Source organism: Vanellus vanellus (genome assembly GCF_965231255.1).
Source record: "Vanellus vanellus genome assembly, chromosome: 1".
NCBI classification, from domain to species: domain Eukaryota; kingdom Metazoa; phylum Chordata; class Aves; order Charadriiformes; family Charadriidae; genus Vanellus; species Vanellus vanellus.
This window is the reverse complement of record NC_138905.1, coordinates 194,822,659-194,836,663: the sequence shown is the minus strand read 5'-3', so window position 1 is coordinate 194,836,663 and position 14,005 is coordinate 194,822,659.

The window sequence follows — 14,005 nt, the reverse complement described above, 5'->3', positions numbered from 1 at the left end:
GCACTCTGGAAGACATTGCTAGTCCAGCCTTTAAGTTGGTACCTCCAAAGTTATATGGCTCAGTGGGAGAAGGCAGTTGACCACTGGAGGATGGAGGGAGGACTCTGCTGAAGTATTCACCTGCTGCCTTATTTGCTTGGTCTCTTCTGGCTCTGCAAGTGCCACAGATGAAATCTCTTCCCTGTATTTGAGAAACTCCAGGATCTTTATATAATTTATGGGATTATGCGAAGCCATAAATCTTCTGCTGCAGCTAAATGCAACAATGATACTGTTTGTATAATAATTTGCGTCAGCTTTTCTTGACCACATCTGTGTCAACGCTGAATTGCTGAACGACTGAGTAACGGCTGTGCAGAGAACGTGACTGACATAACACCAGGCTCCCTGCCCATGGAGGGGGGCTGTCCCAGCTTCAGCTTGTTCTCGAGGAACTACCAGAATTTGTATAAACAGAGCCACCAGAGCTTTAATTAACCTCAAACAAAGTGACCTCCTTTAAAAAAGCTAAAATAAAAAAACCTGAGGCTTACCTGGCAGAAATGTCCACTAGCAATGTCCAGCTGACCACTCCGTATGGAAGAACAATTCCCTTCACAGTGTGGAATACATTTCCCTGCTGTCCACTGCCATCAGTGTCTAGGCCAGAATGCCAGAAAAACATCTAGTGCTCATTCTCCTTTTTTAGTGGCAAACTTCTTCACCAAAAATTCTTCAGCTTTTTTGAAGTTTGAATTTTTCTTCTTCAGCTCTGAATTTTGGATTGGCTCCAAAAAAAGGACGTACTTGACTACCATGAGGTGCTCTATTTAGCTTTTTCCCAGCTGAGAATAGAAATAAAAGTGCCAGAAAACATGTAAGAAATATTGAACTTGGTGAAATTTACAACCTACTCCTGTAAACTAATAGATACTTGGATAAATACAACATTTGGATGAGCTTTTGTTTCAGAATAAAGTATTTGGACTGTTCTAGGGACGTGTATGATCTAACGGGTGTGTGCTAAGACTAGCCTTCGACAAAATGAACGTGTTTTCAAATAGTCCCTAAGCTGCCCATATAATACCTAATTGTGGAAGTCTGAGACTGAATCAGTACAGATTATTCCAAAAGCATGTCAATAAAAACTTTTCCTATGTAACACACCATCTTATGTTTTTTTTTGTACGCTATATATGTAACTTAGGCACATAGGAACATTTAGAGAGCTTACAAGAGACTTGTGGCAGTACTACTTTTAATGTGTCCCTCTCCTTATGTGCAGAAAGACTGTTACTTAGAAGAAAAACACATTTTTTAAACATGAGTTGTAATTGACCATGCTCTCAGTTAATGTTCTTTTTTTTTTATTATTTACTATGTGCTAAAGAATTGTTTCCTCCAGAACTTTTCCAGGATTAAAGTCCTTTTCCAGAATCAGACTGAATTCTGTCCAATGAATAGGACTGAAAATTCCTATTTTCTGTTTTCTCCCTTTTTTAGAAACACTTCCCTCAGTGTTCTGGAACTTCACTCGTCTCCAAAAATTCTTTAAGATAATCTCTTTTTCTTCTGAGGTTATGTCAGTTCCTTTTATCTCCTAGAATGAAATTCATCAGGTCCAACCTATTTGAAGATATTCGATTCTCAAAGTAATTTTTCATTCTACTCTAGAGAAAGACCTTTACTTTTCATGACTCAAGTTAATTTTGATAACAATTAGTCTGACCTACCCTGGGAGCACTGTTGCAAAGGATTACAAAAAGGGTGAAGTTGGCTGGCAGTTCTCCCGCTGAGTGTGACTGGAGACCAACACTTCCACCACTCTGCTGCTTAGGAACTCAGAAATTACACCCTGGTACTCTCACAGTGTTACACACATTTAGTTTTTTGCCTTGCCTTTTCTGATATTCATTGTGCATGGTTGGATTGTTTTTTTAGTACTTGTTTGCAGAATCATCTTGTTTCCACTTTCTGTGTGTTTGCTTCTTGTGCTGAAGGGGAACGAAGTCATAAATGTAGAGGTAAACAGTACTGTGAATATGTATGACTTATGAGTTATGATGCTTGTGGCCTTCTCCCATGTTCTTTCTACCCATATAATGAAATATTTAAATTCATAACAGAGGAATCACACTGGTTTAGGCCTGCCTGGGGAAATAAAATGGGTGTTTTTAATCATACACCTTTATACTTAAAATAGTTAAGATGTGTTCTCTTGTCTCTGAGCTCCTGTGATAAGTCTGGCTGAGGAAGACTTAATGATTGATTTAGGTAAAAGTACTAAATAAGAAGTAATGAAGGAAAAGTTTGAACTACTAGGCATCTTTTAGGGCCCTAATGGATTTCTGTGTGTTTTCTGGAACTGCATAATTGAATGTCAGGCACTGAAATCCATGTAAATTCATGCTAATAATTTGGAAAAAAAAAATTACAACAGAACAAATATTCAGCTCATAACGACTTGATGAAACATAAGCTTTGAGCAGAGAAATATTTAACCAGTTAGTTTTTAGTGCTGATGTGTTCTTTGACAATATATAAATAATTCCAGAAACTCTTCAATGCAGTTTGATGCAGTGATTTCTAATGTATATTACTGATTTCAAGAGTGAAACCATTTCAAAACATTGCTTTGAAATTATATTTGTGGCATGTAAAATCAGAAAACAAGGTTATTAATTTCCCCAAAGTCCCTAAGATGGAAAGGGAATCATTACACAGAAAAGTTCTGTCAAAGTGGAGAGTATAATTGCAGCACATGTAGTGAGAATCTAAAATGCAGGGTAAAAATAAAGCTGTACAAATCCATTTTCTCATAAAATGTTTCAATATCTTTGAGGGGGAAAATGGAATTCTGCACAAGCACAAAATATATTGGCTGAGTAACTCCCGTGGTGATCTCTCCTAGAAACGGAGTTTAGGTACCTCACACGACTGTTCTCCTCAGCCAAAGTCAGGAACACAGGCTCTTACCAGCCATGATGCCTTGCAACAAAACCTCAGTTTCCATCAGCAGTTTTTGACCACTGCTTGGCGACTCCTTTACTGCGCAGTTCACTGCTATGGCGATACTGTGCATAGTCATCTATAATTAATGATTCTGCCTGCTGTAGGGTTTACTGCCTTCTGCACTGACAAGGAAAAATAGCCTTGGAGGATCATTATTTTTTTCACATCTTAGGGACAAGATAATGGATAGTTGTGGGAAAGTATGGAAACAGGACACTCCAAGCTACTCAACAGCCCCATGAAGCTCCTGGGATCCCATCTGGCTCTCATCTTTTCTAAGAGTTTTTAAAATTATTATTACTATAATTATTCATTTTTGTCTTGTTATTTTGGGAAGAAATATTATATTTTGTTGCTAAATAGTTATATTTTATGAAATAAAAAAAATGTAATTCAAAAGAACTGATCTCTTCATCATAAAAAAATGTTTAAAGAATCTCAAAAAAGAGGAAAAAATAGTTTATTTTTTTATATAAACATGTTAAGAACCTTCTTGGATGAGAGTAAATAAAAATTCTTTTCCATTACCAAACACTATTTGTGCATTGCAAAATATCAGAGAGGCCAATTAAGTTTGAAAATGTGTTTTCTCAGGAGACACAGGATGGGTGGCTATAAATGAGAACTATAAAAGTTATATGAACAATAAAGGCTAAAAAGCAGACTATTAATATTAAAATATAGAAAGACCACTTGTTCAAGACACGGTTGTTCTGTGTCTTGGAGAAATGGCTTCAATATCATGCAGGAAAATAATTCAGTTTGCAACAAAGGATGCACTTCAAAAAATAAGATTACAGCAGATTATCTGATGCATTATGTTCAAGTTAATTCTTGCTGTTTACCTTTCCTGACCAGAGATTCTTTTCTCCTGCCCTGGTCAGTCCTGTAGGTGGATTAGCTCCTTTAACCTTGCATCAAGTTTTAACAAATTTCCGTAGCACACAAGAGAAACTTTACAAGTGCTAGCTAGGTATGGTCTAGCATGTATAATTTATGCAGAAAATCTGGCTGAAGGTGAAAGTATAAGAAATGATCAACTTTTATTTAAATGAATAAAACAGTAATAGTTGAATTTAAAATTACCACCTTTATACCGGAACTGAAACTTTCAGCCTTGTTCTATGAACATATCAGTTCTGATTTCTTTATACCCAGTGAAAAGTACCAATAAGGCATGTTTCCTAAACTGGGCCATTATGATATCTGCTTTAGACTAAAGTTTCTATATACAGTCTTGGAGTTTTGGGTTTTCTCAGTGGGTTTTTTTTTTTTTTTTACATCTTTGTAGAAACTCATCTTCCTTATGTTATGGTTGCCAATTAAAAAAACATAGTAGAAACTTCCAGACCTCTCTTTCCAGAGCGACAGAGATGTTTTTTTTTCTTACTTTTTGCATGTGGCATATACTCTCTTGCTCAATATGAAGACTACATATGTACATAATGGTTCAGAATTTCCTTTGAATAAGAAGGCAAGCAGTAACTTTTATAGTTTTCCTCTAACAAGATCAAATGATGCATGAACCAGACATGGTCATAACTTTTGCACATGTAATGTGTATATAAAGTAGTTATATCAGTGACCTCTAAGTAGTTTTTGATACCATGAGGATTTATTATTATTATTACACTGCTGATAATACTCCTTAGCAGAAACAACAGAAACAATGCTTTTTTATTGTTATTAATTATGTGTATAGGATTTGCTGGCTACCTTTATTCATGCAATTTCAAATTAAAAACACACCTTCAAACATTTTTACATTTTTACAGCTAGTTAAAAATTGAGACAGCCTAAATGTCTTGGCAATGAAGCCTAAATACTAAAGATTAATTCTGACACTAGATACCTTAAAAGACTTTAACGAAGATAGCTGAGTACTGTTCACTCTCTGCATCAGACTTACGTTCATTAAAATGTCTCTTCCTTTTTTGGGTGAAGAACACTCACTCAGGCCAAGTGAGACAAAGCAAATTCCCAATTTAGAAACATGAAATATCCCCGGGATAACTCCAGTGTGTTTGTTACTTACTGAAAAGGAGATTGAATTCACTGCAGAGAGCTTCACTCTTGCGCGGATTTACGCACAGCCGAAAGCCTTATTACCAAAGGTTATTGTGCCAAAGGCTTTCTTATGGTCCAGGCTGACCGGATCTGCAGGCAGAGTACACACAGGGTCATCACACCAGCAACTGCACTTCCACTGTTTTTTGGAAATAGTCAGCAAGTGTGGGAGAATGCAAATCACTCAAAATTGCCATTTCAGCCAGGAACACATGTGGTACATTGTCAGCTGAGACCAACTTGTGAGTTGAGTCTAACCTAACCACCAACAAAAAAGAGCAATCTAACAGCTTTGAGTATAGGCTGGATTAGAGGGAACAGAAAATCTTTCCCAAAGGAAGCTTGGGGAAGAAGATATGACTTTATCAAGGGGGACATACATCACGCAATATAACTGCCGTGAGGGATGGGATCAGGGCTGTTGGTCCTGCCTCCTTCTCTTTTGCTGCAGTATTAGAAATCTATCCTGGCAAAATAAAACCTAGGGTAAAATATTATTCCAGAGTTTTCTGTCAATATGTTGTAACTATGCCTGTATATGAAGACTGTACCGGATGATCTGGGAAGTTCAGTCTCATTACTATGTATCTGGTTGACAATGCCATGGTGTGCCTGAAAGTACGCCTGTAATCAAACAAATGAAGCAGACTTCTGGGATTCACCTATCCTTAGATCAGGCCCTGGTCACCTAACTTTGTCACATGGATTTTGCCCCGAGACCCTACTTTCCACACTTTTGTAGGTAGAGATGGATTTTGACTGTGTGGGTGGGATCTGTGGTCTTCTCAGTGTCCTGGGTCCCCTGCTTGTCCACATCAAATTACCTGATACAGCACTTCACTGTTGTGCATATATACCTGGGTTTCCTTCTATTGGAAAAACTGGGCTTGTGAGATGATGGTGAGATTCAGGTTTTGTCCCAATTTCAGTAACAGTGTCACAAATGTGCTGCCAGGTCTCCCAGGTTCCCCAGTTCCTGTACCCCGTGCTGTTCAGAGACAGCTTCTTTTACAGTGGATTGGCTCATCCATACACCATATGAGTCCATACTTTCTCTCCACCTTGCAGTTATTTGGTCTGTGCCTTTCAGTCCAGAGTGTCAAAACCAACATGAAGTCTCTGTCGTAACCCAGCAGAACAACGTGTCATGAAACTGAGAGCAGGTGCTGAATGTTGTGGAGCATGGTATGAAATGAGGTCAGAAGGTCTGAGGATGGAAAGCCCACCGGATGTCTGTACATAGGACCGAGGGAGCACACCTTGTACACCAGCTCAGTAGTGCCCATGGACTGAGGACCCAGAGTGGATTATCAGGTGGTGATAGCCAATCTTTTTTTTTTTTTAGAGACAACTCCAAAGAAGCTCTAGGAGTAGACTAACACTTCTATGCAATGGACAATTAGGAAATTCAGAGCTGTTGAGATTAGTTTTTGATTGCATAGACATACAAAAGAAGCAGTCCATAGTCTCCTTACCACTGGCTCTCCAGCTGTCCTGTAATGATCCTCGTATGTTTGGTCGAGGATGCCTTATCCTGAAGTATAATTTGCCTTTCTTTTTTCAGTAGCACCATTTATTCAACCTACATAACCCCACCATAAAAATTCCCATAACAAGGTTGCATCCAGTATTTGTAAATTGTTACAATTCTATGTCTGTCACCTGACCAAAATCTGATATGTTCACCTTAACCTCTTACAAGTATTTTTGAAAACATAGAAGTAACATACTACCAGGCTGCTAAGGATATCTGATGTGATGAAAAGGATGATTAGGTTTGGAGGAAAAAAACACCTAAGAGTGAATTATCTGGGCCTGTTTCAGGGAGCTCTGGAACACTGTTATCAAAAACAAAGACTCTTTTTTCATTAGAAGCAATATTAGTAAATCAGATTCCCCAGTTACACTGCTATTTCAGTAAGTCATTCCCTGGAAAAAAACAAAACAAAACAAAACAAAAACGTGAACATCAGTAATTTACATCAAGTTGTGTTTTGACTAACCACATATTAGACAATAAGCCAAATGTTCTACTTCTCACACTGGTATTTGAACGCCAGTCACTTCCGCAGCTTTTTGTAGGTGATAGTCATAACTGCAGTCCTTTCTTTTTCCTGGATACTGTAAAGACCAAGAGCCATAATCTGTCTATTTACTGTAGAGCAGATTACAGGCTTAGGCATCTACCTCAGTTTCTAAGTCCAAAAGGAGAGTGATAAACTCATCCTTCAGGATCTCCCACCCACAGCTCCCTTTGTTGTAGTTACCAAGTGCTGGGAGCAAGACTATCTGATATTTCAACCTACATACAACATGTGTTTAAAAGTTTTATTCAGATTGTGTCACAGCTAATAAGGCTTTTCTTCTCTTTAGGTAATGTAGTAGTTAAAGATTTGAGACATGGTAAAAAAAGAAAGGAAAAAGATTATGATGTAATCCTGCCTCCACTAAAATTAATGACAAAACTCCCACTGATACTTGCAGGGATAGGATATATCCTCCAAGATAACATCCATCTACTATCTCTAATCAAACAGCTGGTGAAATCTTTGTTCCCGCCATACCTTTTGTATCTCCCAGATTAAGTTTATGAAGGGACCTGTCCTTCTGGGACTGTGTGGCTCGGTTAATGAATGCTTCCACTTCAGTCCTCATGAAGGGCTGCTCTACTTGAAAGCTTGTCTCTTACTTGCAACTGTAGTGATTGCCCCCCCAAAATCTCTTGCCTTCCTGCAGATTGTTGAAAGTGACAAAGAGAATATAGAAGCAATAATAGTATCAAAGAGGGAACCCCAAAGAATTAAACTCCAGAAGTAAAGGTTTACCACACTGAACAGTGAACATGAATGTTTAGAGGGGAATCTCTGCCATGTATTAAGGAGGAGGCTAATTAAACTCATCACGATGTTCTTCCATGAGCTGAGAGTACTTCTAAAGTGTTGGGCTTGTGTATGTCATGCTGTCAACCCCCTGTTTGAATGAGCCTTGATCATATAGGGCTTTCCTCCCCACACTTTAATTTCCCTCGGGAGGATGTAGTGACCAAAGGGGAGAGAAGAGCTAGATCAGCGTCTGATAGTGCCTCATCACCCATGAGTGAATAAAAGAACATCCAGGAATAGAAGAGATACAAAAATTCTGGATTGTAACTTCAGCATTTATTACTCCTTGCGTGGTAATTTTCCACTGCAAAAATATTTTTAATAACATTCACACAGAAACCACAAAGAGTCAGATCACGGAATCACGGAATCACGGAATTTTCAGAGTTGGAAAGGACCTCTAGAGATCATCTAGTCCAACTCCCCTGCTAAAGCAGGATTGCCCAGAGCACATTACTCAGGACTGCATCCAGGCGGGTCTCGAAGATCTCCAGAGAAGGGGACTCCACAACCTCCCTGGGCAGCCTGTGCCAGTGCTCTGTCACCCTCACCGTAAAGAAGTGTTTCCGTGTATTTGAACGGAACTTCCTGTGTTCTAACTTGTGCCCATTGCCCCTCGTCCTGTTACTGGGAACCATTGAAAAGAGCCTGGCTCCATCCTCGTTCAACCCACTCTTTAGAGACTTGTACGCCATAATAAGGTCTCCCCTCAGCCTTCTCTTCTCCAGGCTAAAGAGTCCCAGCTCTCTCAGCCTTTCCTCATAAGGGAGATGCTCCAATCCCTTAATCATCTTAGTTGCCCTCGCTCCAGCAGTTCCCTGTCCCTCTTGAACTGGGGAGCCCAAAACTGGACACAGTATTCCAGTTGTGGCCTCCCCAGTGCAGAGTAGAGGGGGAGAATGACCTCCCTCGACCTACTGGCCACACTCGTCCCTATGCAGCCCAGGATTCCAATGGCCTTTTTGGCAACAAGGGCACATTGCTGGGCCATGGATAATTTACATCACAATCTGATTAGATGGCAGTGTGTCAGCAATACTAGGAGGTAAGTCATAAATGTCACCAACTAAGCTCTGTCATGATGCTTATTGGATAGGAAATTTTGGATAGGAAGAAAATGAAAGATCCAGAAGATCTGTTTGGTACTGGGTTTATGATCTTAGTGCTGAAGGTGTCATCATTTTCAGTGTAGTGTATTTTAACTATTAAAACAGAATCTACCATTGAACAGAGGAAGACAGAGCAGAAGGAGGACAGTCCATGACTAATGGCTTGGTTGTTTTTTTCGGCATTTCTAAGCCACCGGCACATAGGTAGCATCTCATTCTGGTTGCTTCTATAAAATTCAGAGAAGGTTTTTTTCACTTAGCACTTCAGAATGGCTGGTTGCTGTCCTAAACTCATTTGAACCATACTACAGAGCTAGGCTGCAAATTCTGACATTTGCAGTGGAGTACACAGTTACAATGCACAAAGGTATTCACACAGTAGATTCATGGTGACGGTGTACATGGTCTGTATGGACAGATGAAGCAGACAAAGATTCCCAGTGAAAAACCTGCAGATGTATATTCTTTGCACATATGGCTTATTGTCTCTCTATGATCAGCTAAAACAGCCTGATTTTCTCTTGTTATTTCAGTCAGCTGTGCTTCTACTCACAGGCAATTCTGGCTGTGAAATCCAAAGCCTAAGGGCTTTCTGAGCTTTGAATCTCAGGGTCTAGGTGCCAAGAGCCAAATGACTTGAAATGGTTTTCTGCTGCCTGAATACTGGGGGCAGCCGTGGCATCCTGGCTGTCAGGGGATGAAGACTTTCATACCAGTAAGATTTTCAGTGATGAAACTGAAAAGAATGCTGAATTTTATAGTCATCTACTGCCATACTTCTACTAACATAACTACTTGATTCATGAGTAGTACAAACGATTACATTAAATAGTTTCTCACTGCACTGGATTTGATTTCGGGACAAGGAGGGAAATACATACGGGCATTTCCAGCTCATAAGAAATTTTTTCACAAATGCAACGGAGCTTTTAAGTATTTTTTAGAACTCTAATTGACCCTGCTGGAGTAGGATATTTGGATCAGTTGACGTCCAGAGGTCCCTTGCAACCTTAAACATTCTATGACTCTGTGATTTCATAAACCACATATCCTGAAATATTATGGCATCATGAAGAAGGCAAAAAAAAAAAAAAAAAGTGAAGTGACAGACCTATGAGGCCATCGACAGACATAGTCATAGTCAATAGTTCACTCTACACCAAAATAGATCTCCAATTGTACAGATGTTTCAGGAAAGTATGAGAAAGTTCGTTACTGTCATATTAACAGGGATGTTCATCCTTGTTATGGTTAAAACAGCTGTCTTTTCTGCTGAAGGAGAACTTGATGGAATATGTCTGCCTAGTCTGATGGCAGCTAAGCCAGAAAGGGGAGCAAAATATGGGAAAGTGGCTCTAAAGAGGGTGTGAAAGAATGACTGTGGGAAGGTACGACTCACCTGGGCAATGCATTATGGTCTGTAACAGTAGGGAACAATCCATCCTTGGCAAGGAGATTGTTAATGTGGTCTAATAAGACTTTCCCATCTGTAATGTCTCTGATCTGCAGCTGGAGAAATAATAAATACACATTTGATGTACAGCTGTTTTGTTCCAGATTCGCTTCTGTTTGGATTGTAGCATGACATCTCCCTGGCTCATGTTTTCAGAGTCCTTTCTGAGGACTGGAGATGGGGGAAAGTACACATTCAGGTGTTGTTCCAAGAGAGTTAGGGCATATTTGGGACACAGATGTGCTATCTTGGAAATGCTCCTGGGGTTTCTGCAGACTTTTACAGGAGGTGTGTGCCTTGAAGTGGTCACATGCAATCTTTCCAAGGTCTTGGCACTACAGAATAAGCCTTTCAATAGACAACCTCATCCATACGCAATTACACATGAAAATGCAAAAAAAAAAAAAAAAAGAAGTACAGCAATATACATCTTATTTTAAAAAGCTCTTTGCCAGGATTCTTCTTTAAAAATTGTACTTACTGTGTTGCGTGTCTCTGAACAGCTGGGATCCAGAAATGAGTTATCCTTCTGCCCTCCCTGGAAAGAACAGTCTTTTCCAATTAAATCATAGCTGATTTTTTGTAGAGATGGAACACGGGGGCTCAGAAGTCTCACTCACCACTCCAGCTATATCTTCCATTGCTGTACAGGCACTTTGTAATGAAGGTCTTCATAAAAGACAGAAACAAGTCCTGCTAAACCCTCCAGAAAAATGGAGGTGTCTGTAGACAGATGGATCTGTAGTTGCTATTGAGAAGAGCAGGGTCTGCATTTGCTATAGATCATGATGACAGACTGACAGTGACAGGCAGGCACCTGAGCTCTGGGGGACTGCGGACACACTGATGACCTTGAGAGTTCTCTTAGACCTCATTTGCAGTACAATCAACAGCCTGAAGAACCTGGAGTAAACTTCTGCAGATCATACCTCAAGTCACACCTGTCTATGCCCCTGAAAATGTCCCTGTCTCTTGCCAGTAGTTTTTGCATTGGTATTTTTTCTTCAGTTAACAGACATACTGTTTTAATTCTGTTTAGCATCACATTCACATCACATGGCTTCAATGTGGCCCTGACTCAGGCCACATGTTCCATTGTGGGAAATTACAGCTGTTGAAAAAACTGTTAAATATTTTTCTGAAGAAAAAAAAAAAAGATAATTGGACTAGCAATTAGAGGGATAAATGCCTGTGATTCAACCCAGACATGATTAAAACAACCCTGAAAAGTATCAGCAAGAGTTATAATGAAATGAACATCCAACACACCATGACCAGCAACATCTTTCATTTCTAGTGGTACTTCCCAGGGGACAGTACTGGGCCTAATGTTGTTGAACATCTACATTAACGGCTTGGGCAATGGGACAGAGTAAACCCGCAGCAAGTTTGCAGAGACTACAAAATGAGGAGGAGTGATTGATATACCAGATAGATGTTCTGCCATTCAGAAGACAGGCTGGAGTAATTGGCTGATGGGAATCTCATGAAGTTCAACGAAAGCAAAAGCCAAGTTGTGCCCCTGGGGAGGAATAACCCCAGGCACCAGTATGGGCTGTGGGCTAACCGGCTGTAAGGCTGCTCTGAAGAGGAGGACATCTGAGGTGTGGATAACACATCAACCATGGGCCAGCAATGTGCCCTCATGGAAAAGCAAACCAACGGCCTCCTGGGCTGAATTAGGAAAAACGCTGTCAGCATATCAAGGGAGCTGATCCTTCCCCTCTACTCTACCTGGAGTATTGTGTCCAGTTTCGGACAAGAGAGAAACGGAGCTACTGGAGTGAGTACAGCAAATGGCCACTAAGATGATGAAGAAGCTGGGGCATCTGACAGATTAGAAGAGGCTGAGAGAGCTAGGACTGTTCAGCTTGGAAAAGAGAAGGCTTAGAGGGATCTCAATGAAGCTCATAAATTCTTGAAGGGAAGGTGTGACAAAGACGGTGCCAGGCTCTGCTCAGAGGTTTGCAATGACAGGACAAGAGGCAATGGACAAAAACTGAAATACAAGAAATACCATTTAAACATAAGAAAAGATTTTTATTTTTTTTTTTATTGTGATGGTGGTCAATCACCAGCAGAGATTATCCAGAGAGATTGCAGAGTCTCCATCCTTGAAGATACTCGACACTTGACTGAACACAGGCCAAGCAACTTGCTCTAGCTGCACTTGCTTAGGCAGGGGGGTTGAACCAGGTGACCTCCAGAGATGCCTCCCAGCTTAAACCATTCTGTGATTCTTTGATGTCCAGGGGAAGAGTAAAGTTTATATATTTTTTTACAAATAACCTAAACAATGTGGTTTGTAGATAAAAGCGGTCACCTCTCACAGAGATAAATCTCACACATTCATTACCAGAGATGAGTTAATTATTGGAAATTAAAAAGAAAGATGGCAGGGCAGTTGATAAAAGGATGTCCAAAAACAGTAATTTTTTTCTTTTTTTTTTTCTTTACCCCCCATAAATCTGAGTATACCAGACCTATATAAATATTACAGCACTTAATTTAAACCAGCTCAAATGAAGTTAAACACGAGGTACAGTATATAAAAAGAGGGAATTCCAACTATCCCAGTCCATAGCTACATCTTTCTTATAAATAGTATATGGCAATGAGACGAAGCACTGGGCACAGTACTCTGCTGATAGAGCACTCCATAGCATGGTTTTGGCCCATGCCCACTTGCACTTTTTGAGCCAATCCCATGCATTAATCTGTGAATAACATATTCCAGGAAATGTTCCAACAGACAGCATAGACAAGGCTGCACAGATTTGGCTTTCTCTCTTCCTCCAGTCTTGCCCCAGCAGGCTTTGCACTCTGAGTTAACTCCTGTACACTGTACCACAGTGAATATGATGTAAAACTTCTGTGTCATGTTAAAACAGCATCCACAAAAGCACACACTGTAGAGCAGGGAGAGGGAAAAAAAGCAGAAAAAAAGCATTCCTCCTCAGCCCCTACCAAGAAAAGTAAACCACAGGGGCACCACCTGGTAAAAGAAGCTGAGGACAAAGCGCTGTGTACTGTGGATGCTGACTGCATGTGCGACTGGATGAGCAAAGTCTCTAGTTCTGTTTTTGTTTAGCAGTAGGGATATGGAAAGTAAAATCAAAATTTCAAGAAATCTTAGTAGACAAGACATGCATCAGATCAGAAAGTGAAGCAGGAATACAAAACTCAACGCATGAGGATGGGTGAACTTCATGATCCAAAGTGTGTTGATGTCATTCCTTTGAGTTGCATGTTCCATCAAACCGCTAACTTCTGTTTAACAAGGAAGAAACCTGTTAAAGAAAGCTTGAGCTCTGTGGCATTTAAAAGATGCCAGTTAAAGCAACAAGAAAAACATTTTCATTTAGTAGGACATTTGGAATAAATTAATACGGCTGTAAAGGAGTTTGCAAAGTCTCCTGAATAAAAAGAGCTGCTAGCTTTCAATAAATAATGTGCTGGGCTCCTAATGATATAGTGGCATCCTGATGGTTTTTACTAATTAT